The sequence below is a fragment of the Balaenoptera ricei genome, chromosome 2, assembly GCF_028023285.1.
Source record: "Balaenoptera ricei isolate mBalRic1 chromosome 2, mBalRic1.hap2, whole genome shotgun sequence".
Lineage (NCBI taxonomy): Eukaryota > Metazoa > Chordata > Mammalia > Artiodactyla > Balaenopteridae > Balaenoptera > Balaenoptera ricei.
The window spans coordinates 128,561,624-128,579,735 of record NC_082640.1 but is presented as its reverse complement, the minus strand read 5'-3'; the positions used below and the strand labels follow the sequence as shown (position 1 = coordinate 128,579,735).

At 37.7% G+C, this 18,112-nt stretch overlaps 1 long non-coding RNA gene across 4 annotated transcripts in view; it reads right to left on the bottom strand.

The window, feature by feature from the left end:
- Positions 1-18,112, bottom strand: part of LOC132359685 (uncharacterized) — a 55,998-nt gene that overhangs the window by 30,782 nt on the left and 7,104 nt on the right. For 2 of the 4 annotated variants that reach the window (XR_009500901.1, XR_009500902.1), the window contains exon 2: positions 12,221-12,349. This is a non-coding gene — a long non-coding RNA (uncharacterized LOC132359685). Of the gene's footprint in view, positions 1-12,180; positions 12,350-18,112 lie in introns of those variants that run through there. The other 2 variants (XR_009500899.1, XR_009500900.1) reach the window with 2 other exon arrangements.

Genomic DNA, 18,112 nt, shown 5'->3' with positions numbered 1-18,112 from the left:
GGGGCAACTAAGCCCGCATGCTGCAACTACTGAGCCTGTGTGCCACAACTAGAGAGCCCACACACAACTATAGAGCCCACATCCTCTGGAGCCCACATGCCACAACTAGAGAGCCTGCATGCTGCAACTAGAGGGCCCACGCACCACAACTGAGCCCACAGGCCACAACTAGAGAGAACCACATGCACTGCAATGAAGAGCCCATTCACCAGAATGAAAGATCCCACGTGCTGTAATGACAGATCCCGTGTGCCGCAACTAAGACCCAACAGAGCCAAAAAATAAATAAATAAATATTTTTAAAAAGAGAAAGAAAAATATTTCAAAAGTTTCCAGAAAGGCAAGAAATAAGCAGGTATCAGGCTTCTCAGTAACAACACAAAATGCTAGAAGGCAATGTGCCTTGCCTTCAAAGTTCTGAGGAAAAAATGTTTATAATTTTGAACTTAAAACTCTATACCCACAGCTCCATCAACTATAAAGGTCAAGCAAAAACATTCTCAGACACACAACAACCCTAAAATTTGTTGTTAAGCAATGTTCCGAAAACATCAAGGATGTCGTTCAGCGAAATGAAGTGAGAGACAAAGAAAACATAGGATCTAAGAAACAGAATATCTAATCCAGTAACACAGCGAAGGAAAGATCCAAAATGACAACCATGCAGCAGACCTAGACAGTAACAAATCCCACACTGACAAAAGGCTCTAAAAAACTGTCTCCAAGAAGAAAGTGGATTCTTAAAACTGAGTGTGACAGACAGGCCAGATAATTTTGAGAATATAATGGTGTCTTATTCTTTTGTCAATCAGAAGAAAAAAACAGTAATTCTAAACTCTAGAGAAAAAAAAAGCTATATATGAAAGTCAAGATTCAATTATAAAGAAAATTAAAGTAGTATATAATTTTGAGAAATTTATGTAGAAGAAAAGACAACCCTCAGAATGGGGGAAAATATTTGCAAATGAAGCAACTGACAAAGGATTAATCTCCAAAATTTACAAGCAGCTCATGAAGCTCAATATCAAACAAACAACCCAATCCAAAACTGGGCAGAAGACCTAAATAGACATTTCTCCAAAGAAGATATACAGATTGCCAACAAATACATGAAAGGATGCTCAACATCATTAATCATTAGAGAAATGCAAATCAAAACTACAATGAGGTATCACCTCACACCAGTCAGAATGGCCATCATCAAAAAATCTACAAACAATAAATGCTGGAGAGGGTGTGGAGAAAAGGGAACCCTCTTGCACTGTTGGTGGGAATGTAAATTGATACAGCCACTATGGAGAACAGTATGGAGGGTCCTTAAAAAACTAAAACTAGAACTACCATACAACCCAGCAATCCCACTACTGGGCATATAACATGAGAAAACCGTAATTCAAAAAGAGTCAGGTACCACGATGTTCACTGCAGCTCTATTTACAATAGCCAGGACATGGAAGCAACCTAAGTGTCCATCGACAGATGAATGGATAAAGAAGATGTGGCACATATATACAATGGAATATTACTCAGCCATAAAATAAAAAAGAAATTGAGTTATTTGCAGTGAGGTGGATGGACCTAGAGTCTGTCATACAGAGTGAAGTCAGAAAGAGAAAAACAAATACCATATGCTAACACATATATATGGAATCTAAAAAAAAAAAAAAAAAATGGTTCTGAAGAACCTAGGGGCAGGACAGGAATAAAGACGCAGAGGTAGAGAATGGACTTGAGGACACGGGGAGGGGGAAGGGTAAGCTGGGACGAAGTGAGAGAGTGGCATGGACATATATACACTACCAAACATAAAATAGATAGCTAGTGGGAAGCAGCTGCATAGCACAGGGAGATCATCTTCGTGCTTTGTGACCACCTAGAGGGGTGGGATAGGGAGGGTGGGAGGGAAATGCAAGAGGGAGGGGATATGGGGATATATGTATATGTATAGCTGATTCACTTTGTTATGCAGCAGAAACTAACACACCCTTGTAAAGCAACTATACTCCAATAAAGATGTTAAAAAAAAAACCTATTTGAGCTTGATCCTAGAAACATTCTCCTTAGGGTCATGACTTTGGACACAGAGACAAAGAAATGTAATCACAGCATAAACTATTTGGTTCTGTATTATATAATCATAAATTAGTTAAATGTCATTTATTGAGGTTTTTTAATTTAAACAAACTTTTTTAGAATAGCTTGATATATAGAAAAGTTACCAAGATAGTACTGAGCATTCCCATATACCAGTTTCCCCTATTATTAACATCTTACACTATATGGCATGGTGGTCACAACTAGGGAATGAACACCGGTACTTTAGTATTAACTGAACTACACATTTAATTTGGATTTCACTAATTTCTCCCTGATGTCCTTTCTGTTCCAGATCCCATTCAGGATACCATATCATACTTAGTGATCACGTTGTCTTATTTTTTTCTGGTGACAGTTTCTAAAGACCTTATTTTTGATGACCTTAACAGTTTCAAGGAGTACTGGTCAGTTACTATGTTCGTTCTAGCCTTCCCCCCATGCTTATCTCCAATCTCCCTTTCCAATAGTGAGAAACCTGGCCCCTATCAGCCACCACACTTTTACATATTTGTTCATTCTCAGTACACATGTAGTTTCACAATTGTTAACCTGTACCCGTGAGACACAACTTTATCAGAGTATAGTGTTTATGTATACCTTTATCTTTAGTCTTATAGTTTCCGAGTTGAAGCATTCTTTTCCAAAGTTATTCAAGTCAAGCATCTTTTTACCCATTCCTTCAGTGAGGCTATGCCATATACATTTCTAATACATTGGTTAGATTCTTTTATCAGTCTGCATTCCATTTTGGAATCCCTCAAACTCCTGGTTGATTTTTTAAAATATGCATACATTAACCTTTTTATGCTATAAAGTTCTATGGATTTTAAAGAATGCATAGCATCATATGTCCACAACAGTTTAGTTCATCACCCTAAAAAATTCCACGTGCTTGCCCAAGTCAAACACTCCTCCTTCCTCAAACCCCAACAACCACTGATCTGCTTTCCATCCCTATAGTTTTGCCCTTTCTAGAAGACCATATGAATGGAATCATTTAGTATGCAGTCTTTTCAATCTGGCTTCCTTAACTTAGCAAAATGCATTTAAGATGCATCCAGGGCTTCCCTGGTGGCGCAGTGGTTGAGAATCTGCCTGCTAATGCAGGGGACACGGGTTCGAGCCCTGGTCTGGGAAGATCCCACATGCCGCGGAGCAACTAGGCCCGTGAGCCACAATTACTGAGCCTGCGCGTCTGGAGCCTGTGCTCCGCAACAAGAGAGGCCGCGATAGTGAGAGGCCCGCGCACCGCGATGAAGAGTGGCCCCCGCTTGCCACAACTAGAGAAAGCCCTCGCACAGAAACGAAGACCCAACACAGCCAAAAATAAATAAATTAATAAATAAATAAATACAAGCAAGGGTCAATCTTCCATCATAGACCTTTCTGATGGTATCTCTGCCTATGGGTAAGATACCTGACTGTACATGACAGTCTGTTAAAAAAAAAATGCATCCATGTTGTAGCATTAATTAATAGTTCATTCCTGCTTTTCATTGATTAATAACCCATTGTATGGCTGTACCATCATCTGTTGAAGAACTTCTTGGTTGCGTCCAGTTTTTTGATGATTATGAATAAAGCTAGCAGTTGTGAATAAAGCACACGTAGGTTTTTGTGTGAGCATACATTTTCAAATTAATTTGGTAAATACCTAGGAGTGCAATTGCTGGGTCATATGGTAAGTCTGTGTTTTGTTTTGTTTTTTTTAAACATCTTTACTGGAGTGTAATTGCTTTACAACGGTGTGTTAGTTTCTGCTGTATAACAAAGTGAATCAGCTATACATATACATATATCTCCATATCCCCTCCCTCTTGCGTCTCCCTCCCACCCCTCTAGGTGGTCACAAAGCACCAAGCTGATCTCCCTGTGCGACACAGCTGCTTCCCACTAGCTATCGATTTTACTTTTGTTAGTGTACATATGTCAATGCTACTCTCTCACTTCATCCCAGCTTACCCTTCCCCCTCCCCGTGTCCTCAAGTCCATTCTCTACCTCTGCATCTTTATTCTTGTCCTGCCCTTAGCTTCATCAGAACCATTTTTTTTTTTAGATTCCATACATATGTGTTAGCATACGGTCTTTGTTTTTCTCTTTCTGATGGTAAGTCTGTGTGTAACTTTATAAGAAATTGCTAAACTGTCTCCCAAAGTGGCTACACCATTTTGCATTCCCACCAGCAAGTATGAGATCACCAGCGTTTGGTATTGCCAATTTTTTGGATCTTAACCATTCTAATAAATGTGTAGTAGCTCCTCACTGAGTAGCTCCTCATTATTTGTCATTAGGGAAGTAATTTTCACTTCCCTAATGAAACATAATGTTGAGTATCTTTTCACATGGTTATTTGACATCCATAAATCTTCTTTGAAGTGTCTATTCAGATCTTTGTCCATTTTTTTAATCAGTTGGTTGTTTTCTTATTGCTGAGCTTTAAAAATTTGTTATATAGTCAGGATATATGTTCTTTATCAGATATGTGATTTGCAAACATTTTCTCCCAGGTATAACCTGGCTTTTCACTGTCTTAACAGTATCTCTTGTAGAGCAAAAGTTTTTAATTTTGGTAAAGTCCAATTTATCAATTTTATCTTTCATAGATTGTGAAAGGACCATCTCCAAGAAGGAAGTGAGTTCTTATAACCAAGTGTAACACAGAAGCCAGGTAATTCTGAGAATATGATCAAAGTATCTTATTTTTTGTCAGCAAGAAGGAAAAAAGTAATTCCAAACTCTGGCGGGGTGGGGGAGGGCTCTATAAGAAAGTCATTATCCAATTTTAAATAAAATTAAAATATTACATAATTTTTAAAATATATGGAGTAAAAAATATATGGAATAGAAGAAAACATAACCCATTTGACTCTGATCCTAAAAACCTATTGCTAAGGTTATGATTTTGGACCCCAAAACAAAGAAATATAATCACAATGTACTATTTGTTTCTGCACTGTAGTCATAATAAGCTAAACAGTTAAATGTTGTTTATTAAATTTAGAATAAATTGAAAGCATGGAAGAGTTAATTATGATTACAGAATAATTATGATAACACTAATAGCAATCATTCATATAGTACTTAGTATGTACCAGGCCTTGTTTTAAATGCTTTACATACAATAAGTCACTTAATTATGACAATAATCCTGTGAAATAAGTACCATTATTATCCCCATTTTACAGTTGAGGAAAGTGAGGCACAGAGAGATTAAATAACTTGCCAACTTCACTAAGTTAGGATGTGGTAGAGTTTGGATTTGAATCCAGGCAACCTGGCTCCACTGTCTACATTCTTAACCACAATGTTATATTGCCTTCTTTAAATAGAATATAAATATTATCAACTTTGATCATTTTAAAATAAATAGATATTTGACAGAAGTTAAAAGACAGGACTTCCCTGGTGGTGCAGTGGTTAAGAATCCACCTGCCAATGCAGGGGACACGGGTTCGAGCCCTGGTCCAGGAAGATCCCACATGCCACGGAGCAACTAGGCCCGTGCGCCACAACTACTGAGCTTGTTCTCTAGAGCCCGGGAGCCACAACTACTGAGCCTGCGTGCCACAACTACTGAAGCCCGCGCACCTAGAGCCCGTGCTCCGCAACAGGAGAAGCCACCGCAATGAAGCCCATGCACGGCAACAAAGAGTATCCCCCACTTGCCGCAACTAGAGAAAGCCCGTGCGCAGCAACAGAGACCCAACGCAGCCAAAAATAAATAAATAAATAAAATTTTAAAAATACATAAAATAAAAATAAAAGACAGAAAAAAAGGTAAAAGAGTTGAAGTAAAGGATATGAGTGATAATATCCTCACTTTATAAAAAGGGAAATAAGAGATACTGCTCAAAATTAATGGAACATGACATAGGGGCTTAGTTATATTGGAGTTGCAAAAATAGAGGAAATAACATCAACAATATATAACCATATAAAATCTAAAGGAGAGTACAGTAGCACAAGAGTAGTGTAAATGAACTAAAGCCTCTTTTTTTTTTTTTTCGGCCATGCTGCACAGCTTGTGGAATCTAGTTCCCAGACCAGGGATCAAACCCAGGCCCCCTGCAATGCAAGCAGGGGAATCCTAACCACTGGACCACCAGGGAATTCCCTAAAGCCTCATCTTTAATGGCAGGTCATCAATGGTATTGCGTTAGATGATAAATCAAGAAATAGTGGTATATTATTTTAAATTATACAGGCATCTATTAGAAGACAAAAAGAAATAAATTAAAATTAAAATTGGCTTGCAGTATTTCAGACAGGCTAGTATAGTACAGCAGTTAAAAATAAAAGCTCTGGATCAAAACTTTCTGGGATCAAACCCCATTCCTCCACTTAGTATCAATAGAGCTATTAAAGAAAGTTACTTGGTCTTCTTTTCCTCAAGTTCCTTATCTAAAAATGGCTATATGCTGAAAATAGCTAATTCACATGATGTTATGAAGATCAAGAGAGTTAATACATGTAGAGCATTAGAACTAACTGGCCCATAGTAGGTAAACTCTAAATAAATGTTAGCTATCAGCTATGAATTAGAGAGAACACACACACACACACACACACACACACACACACAATAAGCTTATATTTAGTTCCTGACTTACTCAGCCAAGGATCCAAATCTTATCAGCAGTCATTGCCACTAAGAGCAGGGACAGATGTAGTATATCTCAGCATAGCTTCCACTGGCCTCTAAAGTCATGCACTACCAGTGAAAGGACAAGATAGGGTCTTGCAATATTTGGCAAGATCAATTATTATGGTTCCACTTCTCTTTTATGCTTAGGGCTTACATTACCATTTTGGTAAAAACAAGCTCTAAGAATTTATGCCCTTTAATGGGAAAAAATTATAAACATCTGGGCTCCTGCTGGTTCTTGACCCAAACTCAGTGCTAATAAGGCCACAACTTTTTATCTAATGGGAGAAAGCAGAATCAATGTCCAGATGTTCCTGAACAGCCTTGCTTCCTCCAGGTTTCTAGTGTTTGTAAAGACTGTTTCTCCACAAATATACCCTGAGGAGTAGAACTGGGGTTCCGATCACTGCAGAAGACATTAAAAATCATGGTCCCTGCCACAGATTTCATTACGTCATTAGGAAAAAAAAGGACACATATAAAAATATGTTGAACTTCACAATAGAGACAAGATAAGGGGGGGGGAGTGGAATAAAGACACAGACTTTCACAAAATGAAATAAGTGATGTTTGAAAAAGAAATAGATCATTTGGTGGTGATAAGATAAAGATGCTTGGAAAAAACTAGATTTAAGTTGGGTAGAAAGAAGAAAGCATTCTAAGGAAAAGGAAAAGGATGAGCAAAAATAGGAAGGCAGCAATGCAAAAGGAGATCTTAGGCAACATAAGTATCCAATGTGACTGACATAAGAGATTTGTACAAGACTACACTGTGAAAGGCCATGGAGAACCTGGAGCCTTTCAAGGTATGTACTAAGCAGAGATATGGGGTAAGGTATTTCAGAAAGTTTGATCTTTTCTTTCTACATTCATTCTCCCGATGACTCAGTCTCATAGTTTTAGACACTATCTCAATACTGATGACTCCCAGATCTCCTTCCTGAACTTCAGTCTAATATACCCACATGAACCTAGACAATCTTGCTCTGATTGGATGTCAAGCAGGGATCACAAACTTAGCATGTCCAAAGCTTAACTCCTAACAAACCCACTACCAAACCTGCTCCTCTCAGAGGCACCTCTATCTCAGTTGGCAACCCCATTCTTCAGCTGTTCAGGCCAAAGACCTTCAGATAATCCATGACTCTTCATTTCCCCTCATGCTTCACATCCAACCCATCAGAAAATTCTGTTGGCTCTACTTCAACTACATCCCAAACAAGAATACCTCTCACTACTCCCACTGCTATCACTGAGGTCTGAGCCACTATTATCTCTGACCAAGATTTGTGTCAAAGCTCGTAACTGATCTTCCTGCTTCCTCTCCCTTCTCAATTATAGTTACCAGAATGATTCCATTAACAAGAAGGACCATGTCACTTGTAAGTTCAAAATCCTCCCAAGGCTAAACATTTCATTCAGAGAAAAAAACCACACTCCTAATTGTGTCCTACAAGGCCCTACTCAATATGTATTTTCCCACTCTATACCTCTCCTCCTAATACACACCCTTGCTTCCTACTACCCATCTTTCAGCTCACTCTATTGCTCTCCAATATTCAAACACGCCAGGCACGCTTGCACTCGAGGTCCTTTGCACTTGCTGCTCCCTTTGCCTGGAACCTTATTTCCCCAGATATTTGCTGCCTTCCCCACTCACTTCCTTTAGTCTTTACTCAAGTGCCACCTTTGCAAAAGGGCCTTCCTGGCCACCTTATCCAAAATATCAATCTTTCACCCTTGATACTCCCTATCTCCCCCCTTCATTTATTTTTTTCTCCTTTTCAGTTATCACCATCTAAGACATTATGTATTTTGCTACTTTGTCATTGTTCTACCTCACTAGAATATAAGCTACCAGAGTCATAAGTTTTTGTTTGATTGTTGATTACTATACCCTTAGCAGCTAAAAGTCCTTGGCACAAAATAATCACTCAATAAATATTTGTTAAATGAATGAAAGAACATGGCAATGCTGTACAAAATACATTAGAAGAAGAAATTATAATTAGAATACCATATTCTCAAAAACATTTATTGAGTACCCACTATGATGTAAGGCTTCTAGGCAGTACAAAGATGAAAAAGACAATGGTGAGACATAATTAACTATAATCCAAAATAGATATTCACAACTTTCACATGAGAGTTACAAAAAAAAAAGTGGTATAAGGGACTCAAGAGAAAAACTCTATTGGCAGGGGACTACTGCAGTAACCTAGGCATCAGCTGATCAGGCCTTATATTGGATACAGTGCAATAAGAATGCAAAGGGTCATATGTGACAATGATCATAATAACAGACAGAAATAGTTGGTAGGATCTAGTGACTAGCTGAATTGGGAGAGAAAGAGCAAACCACTGCTAAACGTCAAGCTTAGGTAATGACAAAAATAGTAGTGCTATTAAAAAAAAAGAGAGAAAAGAGGAGGAGGTTTAAAGTGGATGAAAAAATGTTAAGTCCAACCTTAGACATGTTTGTTTGAGGTAACACCAGATCACGTAAGAGAAAATTTCAGGACAGTTCTAGATTCAGAACTATGACTCAAGGTTAAGAATATAGTTGACCCTTGGACAACATGGGGTTAGAGGTGCCAATCCTCCACCCAGTCAAAAACTCATGTATAACTTTATAGTCAGCCCTCTGTATCCACGGTTTTGCACCTGCGGATTCAACCAGCCACAAACTGTGTAGTACTATTTAAAAATCCACATATAAGTGGACCCACGCAGTTTGAACACATACTGTTCAAGTGTCAACTGTATAGACTTAGGAGTTATTTTCTCACAGAGAGATAACTGAACTGACAAAGGTGAGATTTCTAAGCAAAAAACTAAAGGCAAAAACCATGAGAAAGATAACCTACGGGGCAGGGGAAGGAAGAGGTGCAACTGAACATAACAAAGAAAAAGAAGTTAGAGAGGAAGAAATAAAACAATGACACCTCAAAAGGTATATATATATAGCTATTAAAAATTTCTCCAGGCTTTAAAAAAATAACCAAGTTACCATCCACTTTTATATTTAGTAATTTTGCAAATATGTTAATTTAGGTACTCAAAATATCACATGAAATCAAAGCAATAATTCAGCTCAATCTGGACTTAGAATTGTCAAACTGGTGAAATTAGGCATTTTCCTGGTAATCTCTGAAACAAAAAAACAGCTTGTGTACTTTTGCACATTTAATGGATTGGAGTGTGGATGTAAGATAAAGAAAATGATACAACAAGACTCTGTCACCTAGGAAACCACCTAATGGCAAAATGCTCAGCCTTTTTTTTTTTTTTTTAACATCTTTATTGGAGTATAATTGCTTTACAATGGTGTGTTAGTTTCTGCTTTATAACAAAATGAATCAGTTATACATATACATATGTTCCCATATCTCTTCCCTCTTGCATCTCCCTCCCTCCCACCCCCCCATCCCACCCCTCTAGGTGGTCACAAAGCACAGAGCTGATCTCCCTGTGCTATGCAGTTTCAGCCTTCTTTTTAAATGTAACTCAACCCTGGTCAGCATCTGGCCCAGTTCCACATATATAAGGGGTATTCAATATGTATTCATTTATAATGATAGCAAACAGAACAAGTAAGAAGACACAAAAATAGGTAAATTTAAAATGATTAGTTCAGGGCAGTGATGGGAAATGAGGAGCTATTTTTTAATGGGTATGGAGTTTTAGTTTGAAAAAATGAAAAAGTTCTGGAGATGGATGGTGGTTAACAGTCGCACAATAATGTGGATATATTTAACGCCACTGAACTGTATGCTTAAAATGGTAAATTTTACGTTACGTATATTTTACTGTAATAAAAAAAACTAGTTCAGCTCATATTTTGTGCTATAAGCTAAATGTTAATTCTTCAGGAGCAATGTTTATATCAATATTCTTTTTAATCCCAGATCTCTAAATTAATGACTGTAATTCAGAAACAAGAAAGAAAAGCTTTAATCTAAGACAAAACCAACAAAGGAAAATAGAGAACAAGATAAAAGCAAGTTTTTTTAATTTAAAATAATTTTTATCAGATTGGATCTAGATCAAGACGGCAGACAGAATAGGAAGATCCCGAGCTCACCTCCTCCCATGGACACACATACAGAACTACACATAGAACAACTATCTCTGAAAATATCTAAAGACTAGCAGAACAGATTTTCTACAACTAAGGATATAAAGAAAAGGCCACATCAAGATGGGTAGCAGAGGCAGAGAACCCACACCCTAGTGCAGCGACCCACAACTAGGAGGGATATCACAACCGCAGACATTCTCCCTGAGGAGTAAGGGGTCTGAGCCCCATGCCAGGCTCCCCAGCCTGGGGGACCAGAACTGGGAAGACAAGCCCCCATAACATGGATGGACCTAGAGTGTATTATGCTAAGTGAAATAAGCCAGAGAAACACAAATACCACATGATTTCACTTATATATGGAATCTAAAAACAAACCAAATGAATAAAACAAAAAAAAAACAGAGTCATAGATACAGAAAACAAACTGGAGGACACCAGAGGGGAAGTAGGTGGGGGTTAGGTAAAATAGGTGAAGGGGATTAAGAGGTACAGACCTCCAGTTATAAAATAAATGAGTAATCAAGACGTAATGTTCAGCACAGCAAATACAGTCAATAATATTGTAATACATTTGTATGGTGACATGTGGTTAATAAACTTATAGTGGTGATCAATTCATAATGTATATAAATGTCAAATCACTATGTTTACACTAAAAACTAAGATGATATTGTATTCAACTATACTTCAACAAAAAAATAATAAGTAAATAAAGATTTTAAAAGAACCAACCTAGGGGGCTTCCCTGGTGGCGCAGTGGCTGAGAATCTGCCTGCTAATGCAGGGGACACGGGTTCGAGCCCTGGTCTGGGAGGATCCCACATGCCGTGGAGCAACTGGGCCCGTGAACCACAACTGCTGAGCCTGCGCATCTGGAGCCTGTGCTCCGCAACAAGAGAGGCCGCGATAGTGAGAGGCCCGCGCACCGCGATGAAGAGTGGCCCCCACTTGCCGCAGCTAGAGAAAGCCCTAGCACATAAACGAAGACCCAACATAGCAATCAATCAACCAATCAATCAATCAATCTTTAAAAAAAAAAAAAAAAGAATCAACCCAAAAATACAAAAGTAGGAAAATATAAAATGAAAAACAGTCAGTGTTAAAATTAGGGAATAAAGTCAAACACATAACTGCAAACTTGGAGGAAATCATGAAATTCCTGACAAAGGAATTGTGTGGTAAAAGACAGAAGTATCCTTTCATATCTCAATCTTGAGCAGCAAGAGCTGAAGGCAAAGTCAAAGGAGAACAGTAGAAAAAATACATGATTTTAATAGTTTGGCAAAACCGAAGCTACAGACAACTATGTGTTGGTAGCTACGAGCGAGTTCAGAACACACAGGGAAACAGACATACATAGTAATGGAGAGTAGATTTTTTTAATTGATATTTTCACCATTGTGTTTACTGTGTTCATTCAAAATTAGAGCTGGCAAGCAACTTCCATGACAGGAAAATCACCAACTGAATGGGATACTTCACTCCTCCAGTGTAGCAGAATTTTCAATGCATCTTCAAGGTAGTCCTGAAATATAATCAGACCAGAGTCAAGTAAGATGTTAAAGCTTCTCTTCAGATGCAGCAATTTCTACCAAAAGAATAAGTACAAATTCCCCTACTGAAGCTGTGAGTTCCAAACCCACCACCTTTGGATTCTGAGTGATTAAAACTATAAGAAAAACTAGCCTCATATACCCCCTTTTCATGGGCAGAACTGTTTCCCCGAAATTTCATATACTGAAATTCTAACCCCCAGTACCTCAGAATGTGACTATATATATTTGAAGACAGGAGACATTATATAGGTGGTTAAATGGCAATTATATATGGTTAAATGAGGTCATTAAGGTGGCCCCAATCCAGTATGACTGACGCCCCTATAAGAAGAGGCGATCAGGACACAGACACAGAGAGGAAAGACCATGTGAAGAAGGAGTGAGAAGAAGGACATCTACAATCCAAGGAGAGATGCTTCAGAAGGAATCAAGTCTGCAGACACCTTTATCTCAGACTTCTAGCTTCCAGAACTGTGAGAAAATAAATTTATATTGTTTAGGCTTAAAAAATAATTTAAAATTTAAATAATTTTTATCAATTATCAATTATTCTTCTTTAGTTTGTATTTTACTTATTTACTTATTCATATTAAATCTACAATAAACTCAGCAACAACTAAAGTATCAATAAGCCAACCATAAAGGCTAAATTAAAAAGAAATGTTTCAAACAGGCAAAATGTAAAATGTACTCACTACTACTAGTCCCATGGAAAATCAGCAACAGACATATGGGAATGAAAGGTCTTCATCCTGCAGTAGCTCAAGCAGTAACCAAATAAATGCTCCGGTAACTGGTCAGCTCTCTGTGGACTTACTTTTTAACTCTGCTAGGATTCTTTTCTCTCCAGATCATATTAGCACAACTCTCCTCCATTTGTAATCCAAAACCCCATTATCCCTACTGGAAATGCCACAGTGCTTTCCAACCATCCAAATCCTACGCACCCTTCAAGAAGAGCTCTCATCTCCTTTGTGAAATCCTCTTCTACTGGTCCAAAATATACTGATCTCTTTACTGCTAAATACTCATATGCTTTGTAGTCTAAATTAGTGCTTCTTGGAAATTCCCTGGTTGTCCAGTGGTTAGGACTCAGCACTCTCACTGCTGTGGCCTGGGTTCAATCCCGGGTTGGGGAACTAAGATCCCGCAAGCCACGAGGTACGGCCTAAATAAATAAATAAATAAATAAACAAACAAATAAGTGCTTCTTGAACTGTGGTGAGATGTCTTTTTTTTTTAATTTTCTAATCCTTTGTGGACAGAGCCTTTTATAAAATGAAATTTAAATGAATTACCAGAATTTTTTTAAACGTGTAAAATAGAAACCAAATTTTATTATAAATTTGACAGACATATAATTTCTCTGTCAAATTTCTATAAAAGTTTCTAAAGCTTATTCTCAATTTCCGTACTTATATTTCAGCATAGTGGTAACAGTTCATGCTCCAGTATCAGTCTGCAGACTGCACTTTGGTTTTTTTGTTTGTTTTTAAATTTTTATTTTATATTGGAGCATAGTTGATTAACAGTGTTGTGTTAGTTTCAGGTGTATGGCAAAGTGATTCCATGATTCTGCTCAATATTCTGCTCAATTCAGGTAATAACCTAAATGGGAAAAGAACAGACTGCACTTTGAATAGCACTGGTCTAAATGACTTAAAGCTTCAATCAATGAATATTTATTTAGAAAAAAAAGTGAAATTTGAATTCAGCATTTGTATCTAAGCAGGACTCAGATATGAAAGGGACAGTTACTCCAGAAAGTAGAGACTACATGTACAAAGGCACAGAGGTGAGAAATGACGTGGCATGCTGATGACACAAGGAACTGAATAGTTCTCACTTGAGGGGCATGTACTGTTAGAGAGGGAACTGAAAACCAGGGAGGGTTTACAGAGGGAAAGATGAGCAAGGAAAAAGCACCAAACATTTCTAAAGAAGTACCATGATAGAATCAGTTGTCTGAAAAAGTAAGCCGGTAGTAGAATCAAAGTTGGGACAGAGTGAGTGTGGACTCTACACTTACAGGTTGTATATTATACCTTTTTACATGTCCCCCAGAGCCTGGAGAAGTGCTCGGCACATGGTAGACAGTAAAGCATCTTCATTAAGCAGCAGGTATTAAAAAATAATTGAAATTCTGTTAGAGGTACTAATTGAAGATATTCTGTATTTATTTCAACAGACTCCTAAAACTTAAATAAAAAACAATGTACAGATACTTAGGCCTGTATAACAGTGAAGAAAACTCAGCTTGGAAAGAGCTGATCATTGGCCAGCAAGAGATTTCAACAAATTTCTGAAAGACAAAAATAGAAGTGTATTGACAACTTAAACAGAACAGACTACACCAGGAGGAAGCTGCAACTGAGAATGAAAGCTGATCTGCCCACTGGAACCCTAGAGGGATTCTTGGCTCAGGGAAACCTGAGGAACTGTCTTAAAGAGGCATTAAGAAAGGGAGTAGCTAAGGACAGAGATGAACTGAAGATCTGAATATAGAAAAACTGTACCAAGTCAAACATTCCATGTCTACCTTCCTCTTCCACCTCTGCTCACAAAGCACACAAGGAGCCTAATATTTACCCCCAGCCAAAAGCAACAAGAGGGTAACTCTCCTTTGTGGCAAAAATGGCCAAATGTTGACCAAAATTCATACACTTCCTCCTATAACATAGAGTTGCCCCTAAGAAATAACTACTTAGCCAAAAACATCATTTCTCAGACCCCTCTTGTATCTAGGCACGACCATATGACTAGTTTTAGCCAATGGAATGTAAATAAAAGTAATGTGTCATTTCCCTGCCAAGGCAATTAAGAAGTGCCTTCTCTGTTCTCTCTTCCCCTTCCGCTAGGAGGAGACAGAGAATCACAAGGAATTTTAAGGATGGCAGAATCACAAGACAAGAAATTCAGTGCACTAAATCACATGAAGGAAAGTTGCCTGCTGAGAGGAAGACCTTCACTAGACTACTAAAGAAGTAAAAAAATAAATGCTATTTTGTTTAGCCATTGAAATTTTCAGGTTTACTGGTTTCAGCAAATAGCATCCTTATTAATTATAGCCCCTTTTTAAAAAGGAAATAAGAAAGGGAGGGAGGGGAAAACATCACCAGAAAAATTAACTTTAAGCTATGGTTTTAGTGACCCAGAGCCAGGCCTTCCTCTTTGCAGCATTTGGAAGACCAGCAGCCTGATAGTCGGCTATCCACCCACGCTAAAGGAAAGCCTGACAGCTGGCATGTTCCATCACACATACATATGAAGATGAAGAACTACGTCATTGGAACAAAAGGGACATGAATGATTATCACCAAGAGATCAGATGTGGTAGATTGAATTATGCTTGTAGTACCTTATCCTATGCAGCTAACAGCAACTAGCTCATGCTTTCAACATCTTTAAAGTTCCTTGCCCAATACCGCAACTTCATTAAACTGTCTTCCATGTTACCACAGACAAGTTTTATCAAACATTTTGCTACTACATAACACAGCCATTTTTCCAGCCTCCTATAATAGTTTCCTTGCTAACCACCACCCAGTTCCAAAGCCAATGGGCATGCATTTTAAGTTTTCATTATAGCAGCACCCCACTCCTAGGTACACATTTTTAAATTGATCAACCTTTTCCTGCAAAACAAGCAAACACAAAAATCTCAGTAACATACAAAAAATAAGCATATATTTCTCACTTAGAAATAAATTCTTTAGGTCAATTGGGGCATCTCTGTTTCAGGCTGTAGGTCAAGTTGACATCTTTTCCATGTTTCTCCATCTGGGGCTCTACAGTGGCCAGCAGATGCCTGGGACCTGTTTTATTATGCAAAGATTGGGAACTCCCAGAGTGGCAAGTAGAAACATTTAATACCTCTTAAGGCCTAGGCTCAGAACTGGTATACTGTCACTTCTGCCCAAGTTTTTCTGGCCAAAGCAAGTCGCAAGACCAAGAAGTAAATATCTGCTGAAAGTTACCTAATCTGTCATAATCCACTCTCTTGTACACAGAAGATTGTGACTGCTATGCAGTAAAAGCTGATTAATATAAGAACCAAGACATAAAAAAAGATTAAATTTTGCCATCTGGTACAACATGGATGGAACCTGAGGGTATTGTGCCAGGTGAACAGGTCAGTCAGAGAAAGACAAATACTGTATGATTCCACTCACATGTGGAATATTTTAAAAATAACAAACAAAACAAAACAAAAAGCACACACACATAGATACAGAGAACAGACTGGTGGTTACCAGAGGTAAGGGGGGGGTGGGGAGACAAAATGGATAAAGAGAATCAAGTGTATGGTGATGGATGGAAACTAGACTTTCGGTGGTAAGCACTTTGTTGTGAATAAGGTCGACAAATTGCACACATGAGATTTATGTAATGTTATAAACCAATGTTACCTCAATAAATACACACACACACACACCAAGAGAAAAACGTAAAATTACAATTAACTATCAAATATTGGTAGGAATTTGGGGGAGGGAAGGGGAAGTAACTGAATTAAATCTTCATCTTTTATAAAAGGAAGGAAATAGTGTTTAATCAATCAAGGAGTGTAGGTAAAAGCATATAATTTAAAGTTACCTAAAGAACAAACAGCAAAATAGTTCAAATGTTTGTTTCTGGGGGTAGGCCTAACAATGGGAGGCAAGGAATGAAAAACTGTTGCTTTTCATCAAAAGTACTTTTGTACTACATTTTTTTGTTGCCATGTTCATGTAATACTCTAAGAAAAAAAAGTAATGAATTTCTACTAGATGCTTCTTGCTTAAAGACTAGATTTTAGAGAGAATGTTCCTGTATATAAACTGAATACCATGGGGGAAAAAACCCTGTATCCTTCAAGTGAAGGGAAATTTTGTTATATTTTCCTTGTGGGGCAAAAGCATGAGTGCCCCCTTAATATTCAATATAAGTGAAGAAGTAGTTCACATTCTTAGAGAATGCAGTCAGGAGCTGATAAATTTTAATATTTAGAAATTTACTTAACATCACTTTGGCTTTAAAAAATTCTTAATATGGAAAAACTTACTTATAAAACTTGAGTGATCTGCTGTTACTCACAATATAAGGAATTGATATGAATACTACCCATTGAAAAGTATACAGGTACAACAAAATGAAGGTAGAAAGCAAACACTAATATATTATTTAAACAATAATTACAGACTACAGATAGAAAATACAGGTCATTCAGGTCAACAATTCTTTCCAACCACAGCAGACATCACAAATCAAACATGGCACTCTTCCCAGCAGAACAAGGGAACAATCTCAAATTCCAAAATCCTTCTCAACACAGTACTACTCAACCTCCAAAACTGTTTAGAGTTGGCATATCAAGTGAAACTTTCTTGCCCTAGAGCAAAGCAACACTCCAATTAATGTTTGCTGTATGAAAATATTCACTTCATTTCACCTTTTTGGCACTTAAAAGGCTTAAGAGATTTTTCCAAAGGATTAAATATTAAATTCTGCAATGAGAACATTGTGGTAATTGACCATGAGGAATATATCTCTTCATGACAGAGTCTCATGGCTATTCAACTAGGATAACCTGGAAGTCTGATGAGTACTCCAGGAGTAAGGGAAGCCAAATAGACTGAACACTATTCAACAACTATTTAAAAGATCAGTTGACAGCTTAGGCCATTTTTATTCTATACAGAGTTCTACGCATCTCTGGATAAAAAGTTACTGAGCCATGGTATCTACTAGAT